Source organism: Leuresthes tenuis, unplaced genomic scaffold (assembly GCF_036924035.1).
Source record: "Leuresthes tenuis unplaced genomic scaffold, fLeuTen1.0.hap1 SCAF_77, whole genome shotgun sequence".
In the NCBI taxonomy this organism is placed as follows: Eukaryota; Metazoa; Chordata; class Actinopteri; order Atheriniformes; family Atherinopsidae; genus Leuresthes; species Leuresthes tenuis.
In genome coordinates, this window is record NW_027325431.1 from 240,605 (window position 1) to 262,914 (window position 22,310).

The 22,310-nt window shown below is 42.5% G+C and overlaps 3 pseudogenes; 1 reads left to right on the forward strand and 2 right to left on the reverse strand.

Moving 5' to 3' along the window:
- The first annotated feature begins 1,435 nt into the window (after window positions 1-1,435).
- LOC140286200 (U2 spliceosomal RNA) lies at window positions 1,436-1,602 on the forward strand (annotated as a pseudogene).
- Window positions 1,603-14,603: 13,001 nt separating this feature from the next.
- On the reverse strand, window positions 14,604-14,770 carry LOC140286201 (U2 spliceosomal RNA; annotated as a pseudogene).
- A 6,460-nt stretch (window positions 14,771-21,230) lies between these two features.
- On the reverse strand, window positions 21,231-21,441 carry LOC140286208 (U2 spliceosomal RNA; annotated as a pseudogene).
- Window positions 21,442-22,310: the final 869 nt, after the last annotated feature.

The window sequence follows — 22,310 nt, forward strand, 5'->3', positions numbered from 1 at the left end:
TCCTTTCTCAATTCAGAAATGTGTGTGTTTAAGTCACAACTCCCGTGACACCAAAACGGCTTTCTTTTCTCTCTTTTCTCTACACTCTGCACTGTGAGCACACACACCAAATCAGAAAGGCTTTTTTCTCTCTTTTCTACATTATGGACTGTGGGGACACAAAACCGCTCTCTCTTTTTTTTTTTTTGATTGTGTGCCAGGGCGTTGTCTCACGTATTTGATTATGCTTAAGATACGAATGGGTTTATCAGTCACATCAGAATCCATACATACTGATCCTCCCATAATAAAATGGTCGGATCTTATCAAACACACTTTGTTTCTTGTGACAAGTCAGCGAAACAGCGTATACACGTCAAGACACTGAATCAAGTTTGCCACAAGAACTCATAAGTTTGGCAGTATTGCTCTGCCGTCAGCAATCATACACCCATTTTATTTTCATGAGACATGTGCAGGCACCTGTTCATCTACTGTTCTATCACTATGAATTAGTTTATCTATTATCAATAAGGATACTTCTACAACTACTATCAAAGATGTCCGGACTTCTTATGTTGTCAGTTGCTATATATGAATAAGTGGGTTGCTACTGAAAAGCATTAAGCATGTCACACAGCCCAAACATATAACATTTCAGGACACACCACACAGTTAACAACCACAGTGAAGCGTGTCAAAGCCCAAACATGTAACATTCAACAGGACACTTACACAACATATTCAAATCAAACAGTCAGACAACATACAAGAACATATACCCCAGCCGGCATTGCTCCCTGCCTATTTTCCTACAACTCACTATGTGTGCGCACACCTTTATTCACAAACTCTTCAACTTATACTCTTTTACCGAAGCTGCTACAGCTCGATTGGCCAAATACCCTTAGATCCTATTTCGGTGAATTTGACATCTGCCTTGCATTTAACAGATTAGCGGTTTAGCAGTTTTAATTTAGTTTGAGTGAAGGAATTCATTTTATAGCAAAATCCAAAATCGTGAAGAAGAAAGAAGAAAGTAAGCTTATTCTCGGATTCCTGAAACTTTAGATTTGCTCTTTCTTTTACTGCAAAGTACAACGTTGAGCAGCACTAATGAGTTGTTTCTATTTTTGGCAGGCTTTACCTTTGTGGATGAAGCCCTTTCTGTCTGTGCAAAAGAAATCTTGTTACTGTGCAGAGTGACTTCTCTGAGTAGAGTCGCCTTACTTGTTGCGACTGTGCCGATGTTCAAAGCTGGAGTGCAAAGTTGTTGCTTGAATGGTGCTCGCTGGAGCATGCGGTAGTGTAAAGTTATACCATTTAAAAGGGTTGAAGAGTGCTCAGTGCAGCGGGTGGGTGGAGGTGCAAAGTGACACTATGGCCATAAAAAGAACACCGCTACAAGTGCGCATTGTGCCAGGAAGGGCCCTCGGACGTGAACCAGTGGACAGATATCGCTTCTCGGCCTTTTGGCTAAGATCAAGTGTAGTATGTGATATGTCTATGCAAGGACTACATATTAAATGGATTTTTATCAATAGGATTTGAAAAAGGAGCTTGCTCCGTTCACTCCAAGCATCGACCCGGTACTGCAGTGCCGCTGGGAACGGTGCGCTCTCCTCTGCTCTTGTGAAAAAGCAAACAGTGGTGCAGGATGGAAGTTTCTTTTAGTCTGCTGAGAAAAGAGAGTGAATGCGAAGTAGACTTTAACACGGCTCTGGGAGCGAGCCGAGTGCGGGCTAACCAGGAGAATTGCTTGAAAGAAACGCGAACCGAATGAGCGGTCAGAACAAAGCCTCAATACGGTGTTCCTGTGGTGTTTTTATAAAATGCGTTGAAAAAAAAGGTGTGAATGCCCCAGAGAAAACTAAAAGGTGGAGCGGAAGTGTTCGGCTGCAAGAAGGTGTGAATGTCCGACTATATTTGGTGAAAAGCAGGTGAAGCAAGGTCTGAATGCCCAACCTTACATCATCAAAAGCGAGATCAGAGGTTTTTGGCTGCAAGAAGGCGATAGTTTGCCAAAAGCGGGTAAGGTGCGAATGACCGACTAAATATCAACAAAAGTGAGGGCGGAGGTCTTCGGATGCAAGTGGGTGTGAATATCCCACCATACAAGTATGGTGGAGAGGAAGCTGTGAATGGCCGACCATAGTTTGCAAAAAGCGGGTGAGAAAAGGTGCGAATGTCCAACCATACATGATCAAAACAGGGAGCGGAGGTGTTTGGCTGCGACAAGGTGTGAATGTCCACCCATAATTAATGAAAAGCGGGCAACAAGTAGGTTCGAATGCCCAACCATACATCATCAAAAGCAGGAGTGGATGTGTTCGGCTACAAGAAGGTTTGTATGTCTGAGCATAGTTTGTAAAAAGCGGGTAAGAAAAGGTTCGAATGCCCGAACATACACCATCAAAAGAGGGAGCGGAGGTGTTCCGCTGTAAGACTGTGTGAATGTCCGACCATATTTGGTAAAAAGTGGGTATGAAAAGGTTCGAATGCCCAAATTCGGCTGCAAAAAACTGTGTTCGGCTGCAAAAAGGTGTGAATGTTTGACTAAAGTTTGTAAAAAGCGGGTAAGACAAGGTGCGAATGCCTGACAATGTATGATCAAAAGCGGGAGCGGAGGTGTTCAGCTGCAAGAAGGTCTAAATGTCCATCATTAATTGCTAGAAAACATGAAAGAAAATTTTCGAAAATCAATCCGCACATGATCATAAGTGGGAGAGGAGGTGTTCAGCTGCAAGAAGGTGTGAATGTCCTACCATAATTGCTGAAAAATGTGTTAGAAACGGTAAGAATGCCGGACCATACATCATCAAAAGCTAGAGAGGTGGTGTTCGGCTGCAAGTAGGTGTGAATGTCTGACTAAAGTTCAAATATATTAACAAAAGCGGGAGGAGAGGTCTTCGGATGAGTGGTTGAGAATTTCCGACCATAATCTATAAAATGCGGTGAAAAAAAAGGTGTGATAGAAACCTAAAAGGTGGAGCGGAAGTGTTCGGCTGCAAGAAGGTGTGAATGTCCATCTATAGTTGGTGAAAAGCAGGAAAAGCAAGGTCTGAATGCCCAATCTTACATCATCAAAAGTGAGATCAGAGGTGTTTGGCGGCAAGAAAACGGGTAAGGTGTGAATGACCGACTAAATATCAACAAAAGTGGGGGCGGAGATCTTCGGATGCAAGTGGGTGTGAATATCCCACCATACAAGTATGGTGGAGAGGAAGCTGTGAATGACCGACCATAGTTTGCAAAAAGCGGGTGAGAAAAGGTGCGAATGTCCAACCATACATGATCAAAACAGGGAGCGGAAGTGTTTGGCTGCGACAAGGTGTGAATGTCCACCCATAATTAATGAAAAGCGGGCAACAAGTAGGTTCGAATGCCCAACCATACATCAACAAAAGCAGGAGTGGATGTGTTTGGCTACAAGAAGGTTTGAATGTCCGAGCATAGTTTGTAAAAAGCGGGTAAGAAAAGGTGCGAATGCCCGACAAAGTATGATCAAAAGAGGGAGTGGAGGTTTTCGGCTACAAGGTTTGAATGTCCGACCATAGTTTGTAAAAAGCGGGTAAGAAAAGGTGCGAATGCCCGAATATATACCATCGAAAGAGGAAGCGGAGGTGTTCGGCTGCAAGAAGGTGTGAACATCCGACCAAAGTTTGTAAAAAGCAGTTAAGAAAAGGTTCGAATATCCAACCAAACATAATCAAAAGTGGGAGCAGAGCTGTTCGACTGCAAGTAGGTGTGAATGTCCACCAATAATTCCTGAAAAATGGGTAACAAAAGGTGCGAATGCCCAACCATACATCATCAAAAGAAGAAGTGGATGTGTTCTGCTACAAGAAGGTTTGAATGTCCGACCATAGTTTGTAAAAAGTGGGTAAGAAAAACTTCGAATGCCCGAACATACACCATCAAAAGAGGGAGCGGAGGTGTTCCGCTGTAAGATGCTGCGAATGTCCGACCATAGTTGGTAAAAAGCGGGTAAGAAAAGGTTAAAAAACCCGACTGTACACAATCAATAGCGGGAGCGGAGTTGTTCGGCTACAAGAAGGTGTGAAAGTCCGACCATGGTTTGTAAAACGCGGGTAAGACAAGGTGCGAATACCCGACAATGTATGATCAAAAGAGGGAGCGGAGTTGTTCGGCTGCAAGGTCTGAATTTCCAACCATAATTTGTAAACACCGTTGAAGAAAAGCCTCGAAAGCCCGACTATACACCATCAAAAGCGGGAGCGGAGGTGTTCAGCTGCAAGAAGGTCTGAATGTCCACCAATAATTACTGAAAAATGGGTAAGAAAAGGTGTGAATGCCCAACTATACATCATCAAAAGCAGAAGTGGAAGTGTTCGGCCACAAGAAGGTTTGAATGTCCGACCATAGTTTGTAAAAGGCGGGTAAGAAAAGGTTCGAATGACCGAACATACACAATCAAAAGAGGGAGCGGAGGTGTTTCGCTGCAAGAAGGTGTGAATGTCCGACCATAGTTGGTAAAAAGCGGGTAAGAAAAGGTTAAAATACCCGACTCTACACAATCAATAGCGGGAGCGGAGTTGTTCGGCTAAAAGAAGGTGTGAAAGTCCGACCATGGTTTGTAAAAACCGGGTAAGAAAAGGTTCGAATGCCAAAATATACACCATCAAAAGCGGAAGCTGAGGTGTTCAGCTGCAAGTAGGTGTGAATGTCAGATCATAATTTGCAAAAAGCTGATGAGAAAGGTGTGAATGACCGACAATAATTGCTGAAAAATGTGTTAGAAAAGGTAAGAATGCCGGACCATTCATCATCAAAAGCAGGAGAAGAGGTGTTCGGCTGCAAGAAGCTGTGAATGTCCAGCCATAATTACTCAAAAATGGGTAAGAAAAGGTAGTATTGCCAGACCATAAATGATCAAAACAGGGAGCGGAGGTGTTCCGCTGTAAGAAGGTGTGAATGTCCGACCATAATTGGTAAAAAGCGGGTAAGAAAACGTTAAAATACCCGACTGTACACAATCAATAGCGGGAGCGGAGTTGTTTGGCTACTAAAAGGTGTGAAAGTCCGACCATGGTTTGCAAAAAGCGGGTAAGAAAAGGTGCGAATGCCGGACAATGTATGATCAAAAGAGGGAACGGAGGTTTTCGGCTGCAAGAAGGTCTAAATGTCCAACCATAATTTGTAAAAACCGGGGAAGAAAAGGCTCGAAAGCCCGACTATACACCATCAAAAGCGGGAGCAGAGGTGTTCAGCTGCAAGAAGGTCTCAATGTCCATCAATAATTGCTAGAAAACATGAAAGAAAATTTTTTGAATATCAAACCGCACACAATCATATGCGGGAGAGGAGGTGTTCAGCTGCAAGAAGGTGTGAATGTCCACCCATAATTCCTGAAAAATGGATAAAAAAAGGTGCGAATGCCCAACCATACAACATCAAAAGCAGGTGTGAATGTCAGATCATAATTTAAAAACCTGATGAGAAATGGTGAGAATGCCCGACTATACACCATCAAATGCGGGAGCGGAGGTGTTCAGCTGTGAGTAGGTGTGAATGTCCAACCATACTTGCTGAAAAATATGACAAAGCAGTTTTCACTTAGTTTGAGTGAAGGAATTAATTTTATATCAAAATCCGAAATTGTGTAGAACTCGTGGAAATAAGTTTATTCTCGGATTCCTAAAAGTTTAGTGTTGTTCTTTGGTATACTGCAAAGTAATACTTTCTATTTTGTTGAAACCGATTCAGACATGGATAAATATGAAGGACAAAGCAGTTTTAACTGGGTTTGAGTGAAGGAATTCATTTTATATCAAAATCCTAAATTGTGTAGAACTAGTGAAAAGAAGCTTATTCTCGGATTACTAAAGGTTTAGTGTTGTTCTTTCCTATACTGCAAAGTAATACTTTCTTTTTTGTTGAAACCTATTCAGACATGGATAAATATTAAGGACAAAGCAGTTTTAACTTGGTTTGAGTGAAGGAATTCATTTTATATCAAAATCCGGAATTGTGTAGAACTCGTGAAAAGAAGCTTATTATCGGATTCATGAAAAAAATTAGTGTTGTTCTTTCCTATCCTGCAAAGTACTACGTTCTTTTTTGTTTAAAGCTATTTAGACATGGGTAAATATGAAGGACAAAGCAGTTTTAACTTGGTTTGAGTGAAGGAATTCATTTTATATCAAAATCCGAAATTGTGTAGAACTGGTGACAAGAAGCTTATTCTCGGATTCCTAAAGGTTTAGTGTTGTTCTTTGGTATACTGCAAAGTAATACTTTCTTTTTTGTTGAAACCTATTCAGACATGGATAAATATTAAGGACAAAGCAGTTTTAACTTGGTTTGAGTGAAGGAATTCATTTTATATCAAAATCCGGAATTGTGTAGAACTCGTGAAAAGAAGCTTATTATCGGATTCATGAAAAAAATTAGTGTTGTTCTTTCCTATCCTGCAAAGTACTACGTTCTTTTTTGTTTAAAGCTATTTAGACATGGGTAAATATGAAGGACAAAGCAGTTTTAACTTGGTTTGAGTGAAGGAATTCATTTTATATCAAAATCCGAAATTGTGTAGAACTGGTGACAAGAAGCTTATTCTCGGATTCCTAAAGGTTTAGTGTTGTTCTTTGGTATACTGCAAAGTAATACTTTCTTTTTTGTTGAAACCTATTCAGACATGGATAAATATGAAGGACAAAGCAGTTTTAACTTGGTTTGAGTGAAGGAATTCATTTTATATCAAAATCCGAAATTGTGTAGAACTCGTCAATCGACGCATATTCTCGGATTCCTGAAAAGGTTTAGAGTTGTTCTTTCCTATCCTGCAAAGCACAACGTTCTTTTTTTGTTTAAAGCTATTTAGACATGGATAAATATGAAGGACAAAGCAGTTTTAACTTGGTTTGAGTGAAGGAATTCATTTTATATCAAAATCCGAAATTGTGTAGAACTCGTGAAAATAAGATTATTCTCGGATTCCTAAAGGTTTAGTGTTGTTATTTCCTATCCTGCAAAGTACAACGTTCTTTTTTTCTTTAAAGCTATTATGACATGGATAAATATGAAGGACAAAGCAGTTTTAATTTGGTTTGAGTGAAGGAATTCATTTTATATCAAAATCCAGAGTTGTGCATTATGGCAGCAGAATTGTAGTCTGCATACCTTTTATGCCAAACAGATTTGCCTTGCCAAGGGAAGTTTTATAAATGTTTATTGTTTATGTTTAAAATATATAAACTAGCAGAATAATTAATTCATCCGCCTGGTCCCTCCCACCCCGGAGAGGGCAGCCAGAGACTGGCTGCAATAGGCATCCCCGCAACCTGGGACCCAACACAGGGCAGGAGGGCCTTATGTCCACCAGGCTCAGGGCCTGCAGTCACCATATTCCGGGAGCTACTGTACCCACAGAAGGAACTGCTTTGTCCTTCATATTTATCCATGTCTAAATAGCTTTAAACAAAAAAAGAACGTTGTACTTTGCAGGATAGGAAAGAACAACTCTAAACCTTTTCAGGAATCCGAGAATAAGCGTCGATTGACAAGTTCTACACAATTTCGGATTTTGATATAAAATTAATTCCTTCACTCAAACCAAGTTAAAACTGCTTTGTCCTTCATATTCATCTATGTCTGAATCGGTTTCAACAAAATAGAAAGTATTACTTTGCAGTATACCAAAGAACAACATTAAACCTTTAGGAATCAAAGAATAAACTTATTTCAACGAGTTCTACACAATTTCGGATTTTGATATAAAATGAATTCCTTCACTAGAACCAAGTGAAAACTGCTTTGTCATATTTTTCAGCAAGTATGGTCGGACATTCACACCTACTCACAGCTGAACACCTCCGCTCCCGCATTTGATGGTGTATAGTCAGGCATTCTCACCATTTCTCATCAGGTTTTTGCAAATTATGATCTGACATTCACACCGGCTTTTGATGATGTATGGTTGGGCATTCGTACCTTTTTTTACCCATTTTTCAGGAATTATGGGTGGACATTCACACCTTCTTGCAGCTGAACACCTCCTCTCTCGCATATGATCATGTGCGGTTTGATATTCGAAAATTTTCTTTCATGTTTTTTAGCAATTATTGATGGACATTGAGACCTTCTTGCAGCTGAACACCTCTGCTCCCGCTTTTGATGGTGTATAGTCGGGCTTTCGAGCCTTTTCTTCCCCGGTTTTTACAAATTATGGTTGGACATTCAGACCTTCTTGCAGCCGAAAACCTCCGCTCCCTCTTTTGATCATACATTGTCGGGCATTCGCACCTTTTCTTAAACGCTTTTTACAAAACATGGTCGGACTTTCACACCTTCTTGTAGCCGAACACATCCCTTCCCGCTATTGATTGTGTACAGTCGGGTATTTTAACCTTTTCTTACCCGCTTTTTACCAACTACGGTCGGACATTCACACCTTCTTATGGCGGAACACCTCCGCTCCCTCTTTTGATGGTGTATGTTCGGGCATTCGAACCTTTTCTTACCCGCTTTTTACAAACTATGCTCGGACATTCAAACCTTCTTGTAGCCGAACACATCCAGTCCTGCTTTTGATGATGTATGTTGGGCATTCGCACCTTTTTTTTTTACCCATTTTTGAGGAATTATGGGTGGACATTCACACCTTGTTGCAGCTGAACACCTCCTCTCCCACTTATGATCATGTGCGGTTGGATATTCGAAAAAAAATTTTCATGTTTTCTAGCAATTATTGATGGACATTCAGACCTTCTTGCAGCTGAACCCCTCTGCACCCGCTTTTGATGGTGTATAGTCGGGCTTCCGAGCCTTTTCTTCCCCGGTTTTTACAAATTACGGTTGGACATTTAGACCTTCTTGCAGCCGAAAACCTCTGTTTCCTCTTTTGATCATACATTGTCCGGCATTCACACCTTTTCTTACCCGCTTTTTACAAACCATGGTCGGACTTTCACACCTTTTAGTAGCCAAACAACTCCGCTACCGCTATTGGTTGTGTACAGTCGGGTATTTTAACCTTTTCTTACCCGCTTTTTACCAATTATGGTCGGACATTCACACCTTCTTTCAGCGGAACACCTCCGCTCCCTGTTTTGATCATTTATGGTCTGGCAATACTACCTTTTCTTACCCGTTTTTCAGTAATTATGGCTGGACATTCACAGCTTCTTGCAGCCGAACACCTCTTCTCCCGCTTTTGATGATGAATGGTCCGGCATTCTTACCTTTTCTAACACATTTTTCAGCAATTATTGTCGGTCATTCACACCTTTCTCATCAGCTTTTTGCAAATTATGATCTGACATTCACACGTACTTGCAGCCGAACACCTCGGCTTCCGCTTTTGATGGTGTATATTTTGGCATTCGAACCTTTTCTTACCCGCTTTTTACAAACCATGGTCGGACTTTCACACCTTCTTTTAGCCGAACAACTCCGCTCTCGCTATTGATTGTGTAGAGTCGGGTATTTTAACCTTTTCTTACCCGCTTTTTACAAACTATGGTCGGACATTCACACCTTCTTACAGCGGAACACCTCCGCTCCCTCTTTTGATGGTGTATGTTCTGGCATTCGAACCTTTTCTTACCCACTTTTTACAAACTATGCTCGGACATTCACACCTTCTTGCAGCGAAACACCTCCACTCCCTCTTTTGATTGTGTATGTTCGGGCATTCGAACCTTTTCTTACCCGCCTTTTACAAACTATGGTCGGACATTCAAACCTTCTTATGGCCGAACACATCCACTTCTGCTTTTGATGATGTATAGTTGGGCATTCACACCTTTTCTTACCCATTTTTCAGTAATTATTGATGGACATTCAGACCTTCTTGCAGCTGAACACCTCTGCTCCCGCTTTTGATGGTGTATAGTCGGGCATTCAAACTTTTTCTTACCCGCTTTTTACCAACTATGGTCGGACATTCAGACCTTCTTTTAGCCGAAAACCTCCGCTCCCTCTTTTGATCATACATTGTCGGGCATTCGCACCTTGTCTTACCCGCGTTTTACAAACCATGGTCGGACTTTCACACCTTCTTGTAGCCGAACAACTCCGCTCCCGCTATTGATTGTGTACAGTCGGGTATTTTAACCTTTTCTTACCCGCTTTTTACCAATTATGGTCGGACATTCACACCGTCTTACAGCGGAACACCTCCGCTCCCTCTTTTGATGGTGTATGTTCGGGCATTCAAACTTTTTCTTACCCACTTTTTACAAACTATGGTCGGACATTCAAACCTTCTTGTAGCAGAACACCACCACTTCTTCTTTTGATGATGTATGGTTGGGCATTCGCACCTTTTCTTACCAATTTTTCAGGAATTATGGGTGGACATTCAAACCTACTTGCAGTCGAACAGCTCTGCTCCCACTTTTGATTATGTTTGGTTGGATATTCGAACCTTTTCTTAACTGCTTTTTACAAACTTTGGTCGGACGTTCACACCTTCTTGCAGCTGAACACCTCCGCTTCCGCTTTTGATGGTATATATTCGGGCATTCGAACCTTTTCTTACCCGCTTTTTACCAACTATGGTCGGACATTCACACCATCTTAAAGCGGAACACCTCCGCTCCCTCTTTTGATGGTGTATGTTCGGGCATTCGCACCTTTTTTTACCTGCTTTTTACAAACTTTGGTCGGACGTTGACACCTTCTTGCAGCCGAACACCTCCGCTTCCGCTTTTGATGGTGTATATTCGGGCATTCGAACCTTTTCTTACCCGCTTTTTACCAACTATGGTCGGACATTCACACCATCTTACAGCGGAACACCTCTTCTCCCGCTTTTGATGATGAATGGTCCGGCATTCTTACCTTTTCTAACACATTTTTCAGCAATTATTGTCGGTCATTCACACCTTTCTCATCAGCTTTTTGCAAATTATGATCTGACATTCACACCTACTTGCAGCCGAACACCTCGGATTCCGCTTTTGATGGTGTATATTTTGGCATTCGAACCTTTTCTTACCCGCTTTTTACAAACCATGGTCGGACTTTCACACCTTCTTTTAGCCGAACAACTCCGCTCCCGCTATTGATTGTGTAGAGTCGGGTATTTTAACCTTTTCTTACCCGCTTTTTACCAATTATGCTCGGACATTCACACCGTCTTACAGCGGAACACCTCCGCTCCCTCTTTTGATGGTGTATGTTCGGGCATTCGAACTTTTTCTTACCCACTTTTTACAAACTATGTTCGGACATTCAAACCTTCTTGTAGCAGAACACATCCATTTCTTCTTTTGATGATGTATGGTTGGATATTCGCACCTTTTCTTACCCATTTTTCAGGAATTATGGGTGGACATTCACACCTACTTGCAGTCGAACAGCTCTCCTCCCACTTTTGATTATGTTTGGTTGGATATTCGAACCTTTTCTTAACTGCTTTTTACAAACTTTGGTCGGACGTTCACACCTTCTTGCAGCCGAATACCTCCGCTTCCGCTTTTGATGGTATATATTCGGGCATTCGAACCTTTTCTTACCCGCTTTTTACCGGTCGGACATTCGCACCATCTTACAGCGAAACACCTCCGCTCCCTCTTTTGATGGTGTATGTTCGGGCATTCGCACCTTTTCTTACCCGCTTTTTACAAACTATGGTCGGACATTCATACCTTCTTGTAGCCGAAAACCTCCACTCCCTCTTTTGATCATCCATTGTCGGGCATTCGCACCTTTTCTTACCCGCTTTTTACAAACTATGCTCGGACATTCAAACCTTCTTGTAGCCAAACACATCCACTCCTGCTTTTGTTGATGTATGTTTGGGCATTCGAACCTACTTGTTGCCCGCTTTTCATTAATTATGGGTGGACATTCACACCTTGTCGCAGCCAAACACCTCCGCTCCCTGTTTTGATCATGTATGGTTGGACATTCGCACCTTTTCTCACCCGCTTTTTGCAAACTATGGTCGGCCATTCACAGCTTCCTCTCCACCATACTTGTATGGTGGGATATTCACACCCACTTGCATCCGAAGACCTCCGCCCCCACTTTTGTTGATATTTAGTCGGTCATTCACACCTTACCCGTTTTCTTGCAGCCAAACACCTCTGATCTCGCTTTTGATGATGTAAGATTGGGCAATAAGACCTTGCTTTTCCTGCTTTTCACCAACTATAGACGGACATTCACACCTTCTTGCAGCCGAACACTTCCGCTCCACCTTTTAGGTTTCTATCACACCTTTTTTTTCACCGCATTTTATAGATTATAGTTGAAAATTCTCAACCACTCATCCGAAGACCTCTCCTCCCGCTTTTGTTAATATATTTCAACTTTAGTCAGACACTCACACCTACTTGCAACCGAACACCACCTCTCTAGCTTTTGATGATGTATGGTCCGGCATTCTTACCGTTTCTAACACATTTTTCAGCAATTATGGTAGGACATTCACACCTTCTTGCAGCTGAACACCTCCTCTCCCACTTATGATCATGTGCGGATTGATTTTCGAAAATTTTCTTTCATGTTTTCTAGCAATTAATGATGGACATTTAGACCTTCTTGCAGCTGAACACCTCTTCTTCCGCTTTTGATCATACATTGTCAGGCATTCGCACCTTGTCTTACCCGCTTTTTACAAACTTTAGTCAAACATTCACACCTTTTTGCAGCCGAACACAGTTTTTTGCAGCCGAATTTGGGCATTCGAACCTTTTCATACCCACTTTTTACCAAATATGGTCGGACATTCACACCGTCTTACAGCGGAACACCTCCGCTCCCTCTTTTGATGGTGTATGTTCGGGCATTCGAACCTTTTCTTACCCGCTTTTTACAACCTATGCTCGGACATTCAAACCTTCTTGTAGCCGAACACATCCACTCCTGCTTTTGATGATGTATGGTTGGGCATTCGAACCTACTTGTTGCCCGCTTTTCATTAATTATGGGTGGACATTCACACCTTGTCGCAGCCAAACACCTCCGCTCCCTGTTTTGATCATGTATGGTTGGACATTCGCACCTTTTCTCACCCGCTTTTTGCAAACTATGGTCGGTCATTCACAGCTTCCTCTCCACCATACTTGTATGGTGGGATATTCACACCCACTTGCATCCGAAGATCTCCGCCCCCACTTTTGTTGATATTTAGTCGGTCATTCACACCTTACCCGTTTTCTTGCCGCCAAACACCTCTGATCTCACTTTTGATGATGTAAGATTGGGCATTCAGACCTTGCTTTTCCTGCTTTTCACCAACTATAGATGGACATTCACACCTTCTTGCAGCCGAACACTTCCGCTCCACCTTTTAGGTTTCTATCACACCTTTTTTTTCACCGCATTTTATAGATTATGGTCGGAAATTCTCAACCACTCATCCGAAGACCTCTCCTCCCGCTTTTGTTAATATATTTGAACTTTAGTCAGACATTCACACCTACTTGCAGCCGAACACCACCTCTCTAGCTTTTGATGATGTATGGTCCGGCATTCTTACCGTTTCTAACACATTTTTCAGCAATTATGGTAGGACATTCACACCTTCTTGCAGCTGAACACCTCCTCTCCCACTTATGATCATGTGCGGATTGATTTTCGAAAATTTTCTTTCATGTTTTCTAGCAATTAATGATGGACATTTAGACCTTCTTGCAGCTGAACACCTCCGCTCCCGCTTTTGATCATACATTGTCAGGCATTCGCACCTTGTCTTACCCGCTTTTTACAAACTTTAGTCAAACATTCACACCTTTTTGCAGCCGAACACAGTTTTTTGCAGCCGAATTTGGGCATTCGAACCTTTTCATACCCACTTTTTACCAAATATGGTCGGACATTCACACAGTCTTACAGCGGAACACCTCCGCTCCCTGTTTTGATGGTGTATGTTTGGGCATTCGAACCTTTTCTTACCCGCTTTTTACAAACTATGCTCAGACATACAAACCTTCTTGTAGCCGAACACATCCACTCCTGCTTTTGATGATGTATGGTTGGGCATTCGAACCTACTTGTTGCCCGCTTTTCATTAATTATGGGTGGACATTCACACCTTGTCGCAGCCAAACACCTCCGCTCCCTGTTTTGATCATGTATGGTTGGACATTCGCACCTTTTCTCACCCGCTTTTTGCAAACTATGGTCGGCCATTCACAGCTTCCTCTCCACCATACTTGTATGGTGGGATATTCACACCCACTTGCATCCGAAGACCTCCGCCCTCACTTTTGTTGATATTTAGTCGGTCATTCGCACCTTACCCGCTTTTGGCAAACTATCGCCTTCTTGCAGCCAAAAACCTCTGATCTCGCTTTTGATGATGTAAGGTTGGGCATTCAGACCTTGCTTCACCTGCTTTTCACCAAATATAGTCGGACATTCACACCTTCTTGCAGCCGAACACTTCCGCTCCACCTTTTAGTTTTCTCTGGGGCATTCACACCTTTTTTTTCAACGCATTTTATAAAAACACCACAGGAACACCGTATTGAGGCTTTGTTCTGACCGCTCATTCGGTTCGCGTTTCTTTCAAGCAATTCTCCTGGTTAGCCCGCACTCGGCTCGCTCCCAGAGCCGTGTTAAAGTCTACTTCGCATTCACTCTCTTTTCTCAGCAGACTAAAAGAAACTTCCATCCTGCACCACTGTTTGCTTTTTCACAAGAGCAGAGGAGAGCGCACCGTTCCCAGCGGCACTGCAGTACCGGGTCGATGCTTGGAGTGAACGGAGCAAGCTCCTTTTTCAAATCCTATTGATAAAAATCCATTTAATATGTAGTCCTTGCATAGACATATCACATACTACACTTGATCTTAGCCAAAAGGCCGAGAAGCGATATCTGTCCACTGGTTCACGTCCGAGGGCCCTTCCTGGCACAATGCGCACTTGTAGCGGTGTTCTTTTTATGGCCATAGTGTCACTTTGCACCTCCACCCACCCGCTGCACTGAGCACTCTTCAACCCTTTTAAATGGTATAACTTTACACTACCGCATGCTCCAGCGAGCACCATTCAAGCAACAACTTTGCACTCCAGCTTTGAACATCGGCACAGTCGCAACAAGTAAGGCGACTCTACTCAGAGAAGTCACTCTGCACAGTAACAAGATTTCTTTTGCACAGACAGAAAGGGCTTCATCCACAAAGGTAAAGCCTGCCAAAAATAGAAACAACTCATTAGTGCTGCTCAACGTTGTACTTTGCAGTAAAAGAAAGAGCAAATCTAAAGTTTCAGGAATCCGAGAATAAGCATACTTTCTTCTTTCTTCTTCACGATTTTGGATTTTGCTATAAAATGAATTCCTTCACTCAAACTAAATTAAAACTGCTAAACCGCTAATCTGTTAAATGCAAGGCAGATGTCAAATTCACCGAAATAGGATCTAAGGGTATTTGGCCAATCGAGCTGTAGCAGCTTCGGTAAAAGAGTATAAGTTGAAGAGTTTGTGAATAAAGGTGTGCGCACACATAGTGAGTTGTAGGAAAATAGGCAGGGAGCAATGCCGGCTGGGGTATATGTTCTTGTATGTTGTCTGACTGTTTGATTAGAATATGTTGTGTAAGTGTCCTGTTGAATGTTACATGTTTGGGCTTTGACACGCTTCACTGTGGTTGTTAACTGTGTGGTGTGTCCTGAAATGTTATATGTTTGGGCTGTGTGACATGCTTAATGCTTTTCAGTAGCAACCCACTTATTCATATATAGCAACTGACAACATAAGAAGTCCGGACATCTTTGATAGTAGTTGTAGAAGTATCCTTATTGATAATAGATAAACTAATTCATAGTGATAGAACAGTAGATGAACAGGTGCCTGCACATGTCTCATGAAAATAAAATGGGTGTATGATTGCTGACGGCAGAGCAATACTGCCAAACTTATGAGTTCTTGTGGCAAACTTGATTCAGTGTCTTGACGTGTATACGCTGTTTCGCTGACTTGTCACAAGAAACAAAGTGTGTTTGATAAGATCCGACCATTTTATTATGGGAGGATCAGTATGTATGGATTCTGATGTGACTGATAAACCCATTCGTATCTTAAGCATAATCAAATACGTGAGACAACGCCCTGGCACACAATCAAAAAAAAAAAAAGAGAGAGCGGTTTTGTGTCCCCACAGTCCATAATGTAGAAAAGAGAGAAAAAAGCCTTTCTGATTTGGTGTGTGTGCTCACAGTGCAGAGTGTAGAGAAAAGAGAGAAAAGAAAGCCGTTTTGGTGTCACGGGAGTTGTGACTTAAACACACACATTTCTGAATTGAGAAAGGAAATTATTTTAGAGGAAGCACTAGAGTTTAGATCCCACATTTGTTGATAGGCATTCATTTAATTTTTCTTTTAATCAGTTTTAAAGTGAATACTAACTGAGAAATGAAAAAGGTGAAGAGTTTAGAAGCTTGGTTCAAGAGCAAAACTTGGTTTATGATCAGCTGAGTCTCTAAACAGAACAGCAAAGGGCTTCATCGAACATTTAAAAAAGATTCAGATTGTTAGAATATCCAGAATTTATAGAAATGGTGGTGATTACTCTTATTTTCTAGAATGGAAATAACTGCACCATGTCTGTTTTATGAATTTAAGGGGCTAAAAAGTTTTGTTCTCGTTTTTCTATGATTAACCGAATGTATGTGAGAGTCCAAACAGACAGAAGGGTTACGGCCGAGCGCTGGACCTTCCAAAAAAGATGAGACAGGCTGGACCCGTGCCATACTAGTTAAGACCTGCCTGTGGATAACAGGTTCTTTAAACTCTCACAAACTCACACACGTTCGCACACATACACCCATACACACACACATTCTTGAACTTGCTGCAAGATTAAACCTTTGCATTAACTGACTCCAGCAACTCTGAGTCTCATTGAGAGACTTTTCTCAACAATTGGGTCCTCAAACCAGATCTCAACGTTTTTTCCGCTGTCCAGGGTCGGAGCTGAAACCGTGCACGGGGGAGTCCAGTACTCCTAATGAAAGACCCCCTGCTGAATTGCGGTAATTAGGGGCCAGTGTCCACTGAAAGGGGGAAAAAGGGACGAGATCGTACTTTTGAATCAATGGCCAGAAGCCATTGGCAGTGCAGGCATCAACAATAATGGTGTTATTTCACCCATTAACACTTAAGGTACCTCATGCAGTGGCTGTGATATGGTTACTTAACAAAATATCTTTACCAGACATCTCTCCTACATAACAGTTCTTCTTTCACAGCCACACCTTGTTGTCGAGAGATGTGCTACACTTAATCCATCCACACTGCTACCTACCCCACAGATGGAAAGCCTCATGATTGCATGTCAGAAATAACCATCAGTGTTTTACCCAGGCCAGACTTAACTGATATACGTTATGAAAATGCAGAAATAACTATATTTATTCAACAGGTCAAGCAAAAAACCCTGATGGCACAAATGCTACAGGATTTACAGTAGTAACAAAAACTGAAGTTTTCTTAAAACAACCACTACCAAAAAATTACTCTGTTCAAGCGGTCGAATTGGTAGCTTTAACTGAAGCTTGTAAATTAAATAACAAAAAGGTTGTTAACGTTTACACTGACAGTCAGTATGCTAAGTGTGACCAAATTTCATCTGCAGAGGCAAAAGTTTGCAAAGCATGGAGATCTGTGAGGGAGTCTTCTGCCTGCAAAGAGAGGGAAGCGAAAACAGGAAAAGATTTAGCTGCTTGCTTAGCTGCAGCATCAGCTCTGGCATTGCCACAAGCAACAGGATCGTCTGAGTTAGTGTGAGCCGCACACTTACAGACCGAGATTGCTGTAGGCAAAAGGATCGCATCAAGAAGATCAGAAACCTGCTTGGAGTTCAGAATAGTTTTACCATCTGATTTAAGGAAATGCCTGTGTTTCCACAGCGCACCAAAGTCATGAACAACACCAAAAGCATATCTGGAATCTGTGTAAATAGTGACTTACCAGCTGCCAACTTACAAGCTTCAGTAAGTGCAATAAGCTCAGTAGTTTGAGCAGAGAAATGTTTAGGAAGAGAACCAGACAACAAAGTGTCATGTGAAGAACATACTGCAAACCAAACACAGTTAGTACCTGTGGCTGGATCACGCAAAGCTGATCCATCTACAAAAAGAATCATGTCAGAGTTTGGAAGAGGAGTCTCTAAAAGATCAGGTCGGGGTGTACAAACTTGTTCCAAAACAGCTTCACAGTCATGAGGCTCCCCATCCTCAGGAGTTGGAAGCAAAGTAGCAGGATTCAGAACAGTACAACGTTTAACAGTGACATTTGGCATATCACAGAGGTGTATCTGAGCCAACGAGCAGTTGAAAGATGTGAAGTTTTCTGCTCGAGAAGAATAATGGCAACAGCATGAGGAACCAAAACAGTCAAATTAGCGTAGCCCACAATATCTTGGGAGGCCAGGACAGCTTTCTCTGCAGCTGCAACAGCACGAAGACAACCAGGCAGGCCTGCAGCCACAGAGTCCAGTTTTGCTGAGAAATGAGCCACTGGCCTTTGCCTGCCCCATGTTCCTGCATAAGAACAGATGTCATACAACCATGCTTCTCATCAACTGCCTGTATGAAAGGTTTATGAGGATCTGGAATGCCAAGTGTTGGTGCTGTTTGAAGAGCCAGCTTAAGCTGACTAAAGGCTGATTCAGCCTCAGGAGTCCATGGAACACGATCAGCTGACTGGAGGCCTTTACCATGGATAAGAGCACCTAAGAGAGCTTCGAGAAAAGAGTAGTTAGGAATAAAGTTCCTGCAGTAAGATGTTATACCTAAGAATGACATAAGCTGTTTTTTAGTAACCGGTTTAGGAATGATCTGAACTGCAGCAACACGTTTAGGAGAAAGTGAGCGCCCATCCTTAGAAATCACATGACCCAAAAAGGTGACTTCGTCCTGTACAAACTGTAAATTAGAAAGGCTGGCTTTATGGCCATAAGAAGGAAGATGTTTCAACAGATTCACTGTCTTTTTCACACTGTTGTTTAGATGGACTACATAAAAGGATGTCATCCACATACTGCAAAAGAGCGGAGCCTGTGGTTGATTGAAGTTAATCCAGACTAGCTTTGAGGGCAGCATTGTAAATAGTGGGACTTTCACAGTACCCCTGGCATAACCGGGTAAAAGTCCAAGATCTCCCTTCAAACTAAAAAGCAAACCAAAATGGGCTATCAGGGTGCACTGGCGACAAGTCAACCACTGAGAAAAACTGTGCATCTGATGTAATTTGAGACAAAATAGTGTGTGGGTTGGGCACAGTAGGAGCATGTGGCTGAACTGCAGCATTCACCGCTTGGAGGTCCTGTACAAAACGCCATTCATCTGGCTGGCCAGCATCTTTAATCTTTTTAACAGGAAACAATGGAGTAAGCACAGGTGAATTTTCAAAAGGAACAATAACGCCTGTTTTCTGAAAAGATTGAAAAACAGGTTTAATCCCTTTAATTGCTTCAGGCTTAAAAGGGTATTGTTTTTTACATGGACAAAAGTCTGATTTAGGGGTGACAATTACTGGTTCACAGCCTTTTATCAACCCCACATCATATTTGCTCTTAGCCCAAAGATCATTGGGCACTTCAGCCAACATGGGTATCGAAGACAAATCTGTTTCAGATTAAAAACATGCTTCAAAATGTGATTCTGTGGTAGGAATTAATTCCACAGTTCTTTGACAATGCATTGTACTCAAAAATATTTTTTTGTATGCTGACAATCGTTCAGAAAACATCAAATTTGGATCAGCAGGTGAAACGGTCCAATCCGTTTCTTTCTGACATGTAGCAACAAACTCTCCCACACCTTGTCAATGCCAGTGTGTAGGTTTGGCCAAGGAAATGTGAGGGCGAGTACCACAAACATTAAAAAAATCGAATTGCTCTGGAGTGAGCGACACAGCCAATAAAGTAGGCGCACATATTTTTTCACTTCTTCTCATAGTCATTGTCAGGCCCCAAAGAAATGTGTGATGTGCAGTGCAAATCAGCAGGTTGCATGAAATCAGAAAGGGGTGAAACTAACGCTTTTGCTTCTTCCACTAGTTGTTGTGAAAAAGGAGAGCTGGGAAGTTTCCACTCATAAGCATATGTAAGTGCAGATGAATCAAACTGCACTGCTGTGAAAACTTTGTCAGGCTGTAACATAACGTTAATACCCTCTGGTGTAGAAGTTAAAATAATGCCTAATTTACACATGAGATCACAGCCCATTAGGTTAATGGGACACAACTCTGATAACAAAAATGAGTGTTTGAAGGAGAGCCCATCGGGAGTGACACACGCAATGGGCGATGTCATTTTCTCCTTCACAACCTGGCCTGATGCAGACATAGAGTAAACGTGGTTTCCACTTAACTTTGGAGGACAATCAAACTCCCCTGACGTCACTACTGATGAACATAAGTTCCTATATTCTGAGAGAAATATCTTTGCTCTAGGACGGAAATAGCATGCAAAACTTTACTACGTGAATCACAGTCGGCAAGCGTTTCTTCACTACACAGAGCAGGAAAAATGTGTGAGTGTGTTTGTGCTATCACCCATTAGTGGAGGCTCCGCTGCCGCGTGACGTCCAGAACCTGCCTCCCACCCTCAGTCAGCCTTTGGCCAAATTTCATCACTTTTCAGCTGTGGACAGTCCTTCTTCCAGTGTCCAGTCTGGCCACAGTAAAAACAAATATTCGGATCATAGCTCTGGCGTGGCCCATTTCGACCTCCTCTCTCACACGTCCACGTCTTCGACTTCGGCCTCGTGCTCTGTTTACACCAACTGCGTAATACATGGTCATGGCTGCCAAATGCAGCTCCTTTTCACACTTGTCCCTTTTGGTTGTCTTACGCGTCTCAACTTGGTTCTGAGCATGGCGAGCATATCGGCGAACGTCAGCCAAACGAGGACCCTCATACCATCCCACGTAAATGTTCTTTACTTCAGTGGCGACATCTGGCATGAGGCCTTTAATTATTGCATCGCAAACTGTGGCCTTCTCTCAGCCAAACACCTCTGATCTCGCTTTTCATGATGTAAGGTTGGGCATGCAGACCTTGCTTCACCTGCTTTTCACTAAATATAGTCGGACATTCACACCTTCTTGCAGCCGAACACTTCCGCTCCACCTTTTAGTGTTCTATCACACCTTTTTTTTCACCGCATTTTATAGATAATGGTTGGAAATTCTAAACCACTTCTCCTGGTTAGCCCGCACTCGGCTCGCTCCCAGAGCCGTGTTAAAGTCTGCTTCGCATTCACTCTCTTTTCTCAGCAGATTAAAGAAACTTCCATCCTGCACCGCTGTTTGCTTTTTCACAAGAGCAGAGGAGAGCGCACCGTTCCCAGCGGCACTGCAGTACCGGGTCGATGCTTGGAGTGAACGGAGCAAGCTCCTTTTTCAACTCCTATTGATAAAAATCCATTTAATATGTAGTCCTTGCATAGACATATCACATATTAAACTGATAAGTACAGATTTTTTTTTTTTTTTTTTTTTTTTTTTTTTTTTTTTTTATTACAAAACTTCCAAGAAACATTTAGAACAACATGACAAAACAGTCAAAGTAATGCTTTACATGTCCGACACAAAAACCATACAAACATAAGAAACAACCACAAAGAAACACTACCCGCTCATGAAAATAAAGTCTTCCATCGCTCTCTTGCAGCGTGATACCCGTACTTTTCCTCCTCCATTCTTCTCATGCATCCAATCTCTGCCCTCACCCTTGCCACCACCCTTCCCACCTGCCAGTCCACATTGTTTTTAATCAACGCCGTCCTTGCATCCCACAGCGCCACCTTTCCCATAGACAGAACCAACCATAACAGAAAACCCTCCCTACCTTTCCCCCTTAAACCCAAGCCCAGCATTATCATGTCATACTTTAAAGACCCCAATCTTGGAAAAAAAAGAACCAACTCAACCCACACTTTTGTTGCAAACCCACATTCCCAAAACACATGCTCAATTGTCTCATCAGCCCCACACCCCTCCCTTGGGCACAAACTCCCCCGTGTCAACCCGTGTCTATTTAAAACTTCCCTGACTGGCAACCTCCTGTGTAAGGCGAGCCAATTTATATCCCTCGCCCTGTTTGTGAGACCTTTCTGCTGTGTGAAAACCCACCCTTGTTGCCCCACCCCATACACCCCCACCAGCCCCCTTTTTTCCACCAGAGCCCTGTACAGGCGCCGGTGACTGAAGCACAGGTCCCCCTCCTGACACTCTGGGTGCTTTTTCCCCCAGCATACCACCTGCCTATAATACGGGGGTAAGACATCCCCCTTTGGCCTTCTATTGTCCCAGGACACCAATCTCCTGAAGGGGAATGACAACCAAAACAGCAAAAGTGCCTGAAAATGATGGCCACTTGTCTGTTGCACAGACCTGCACAAAAAGGAA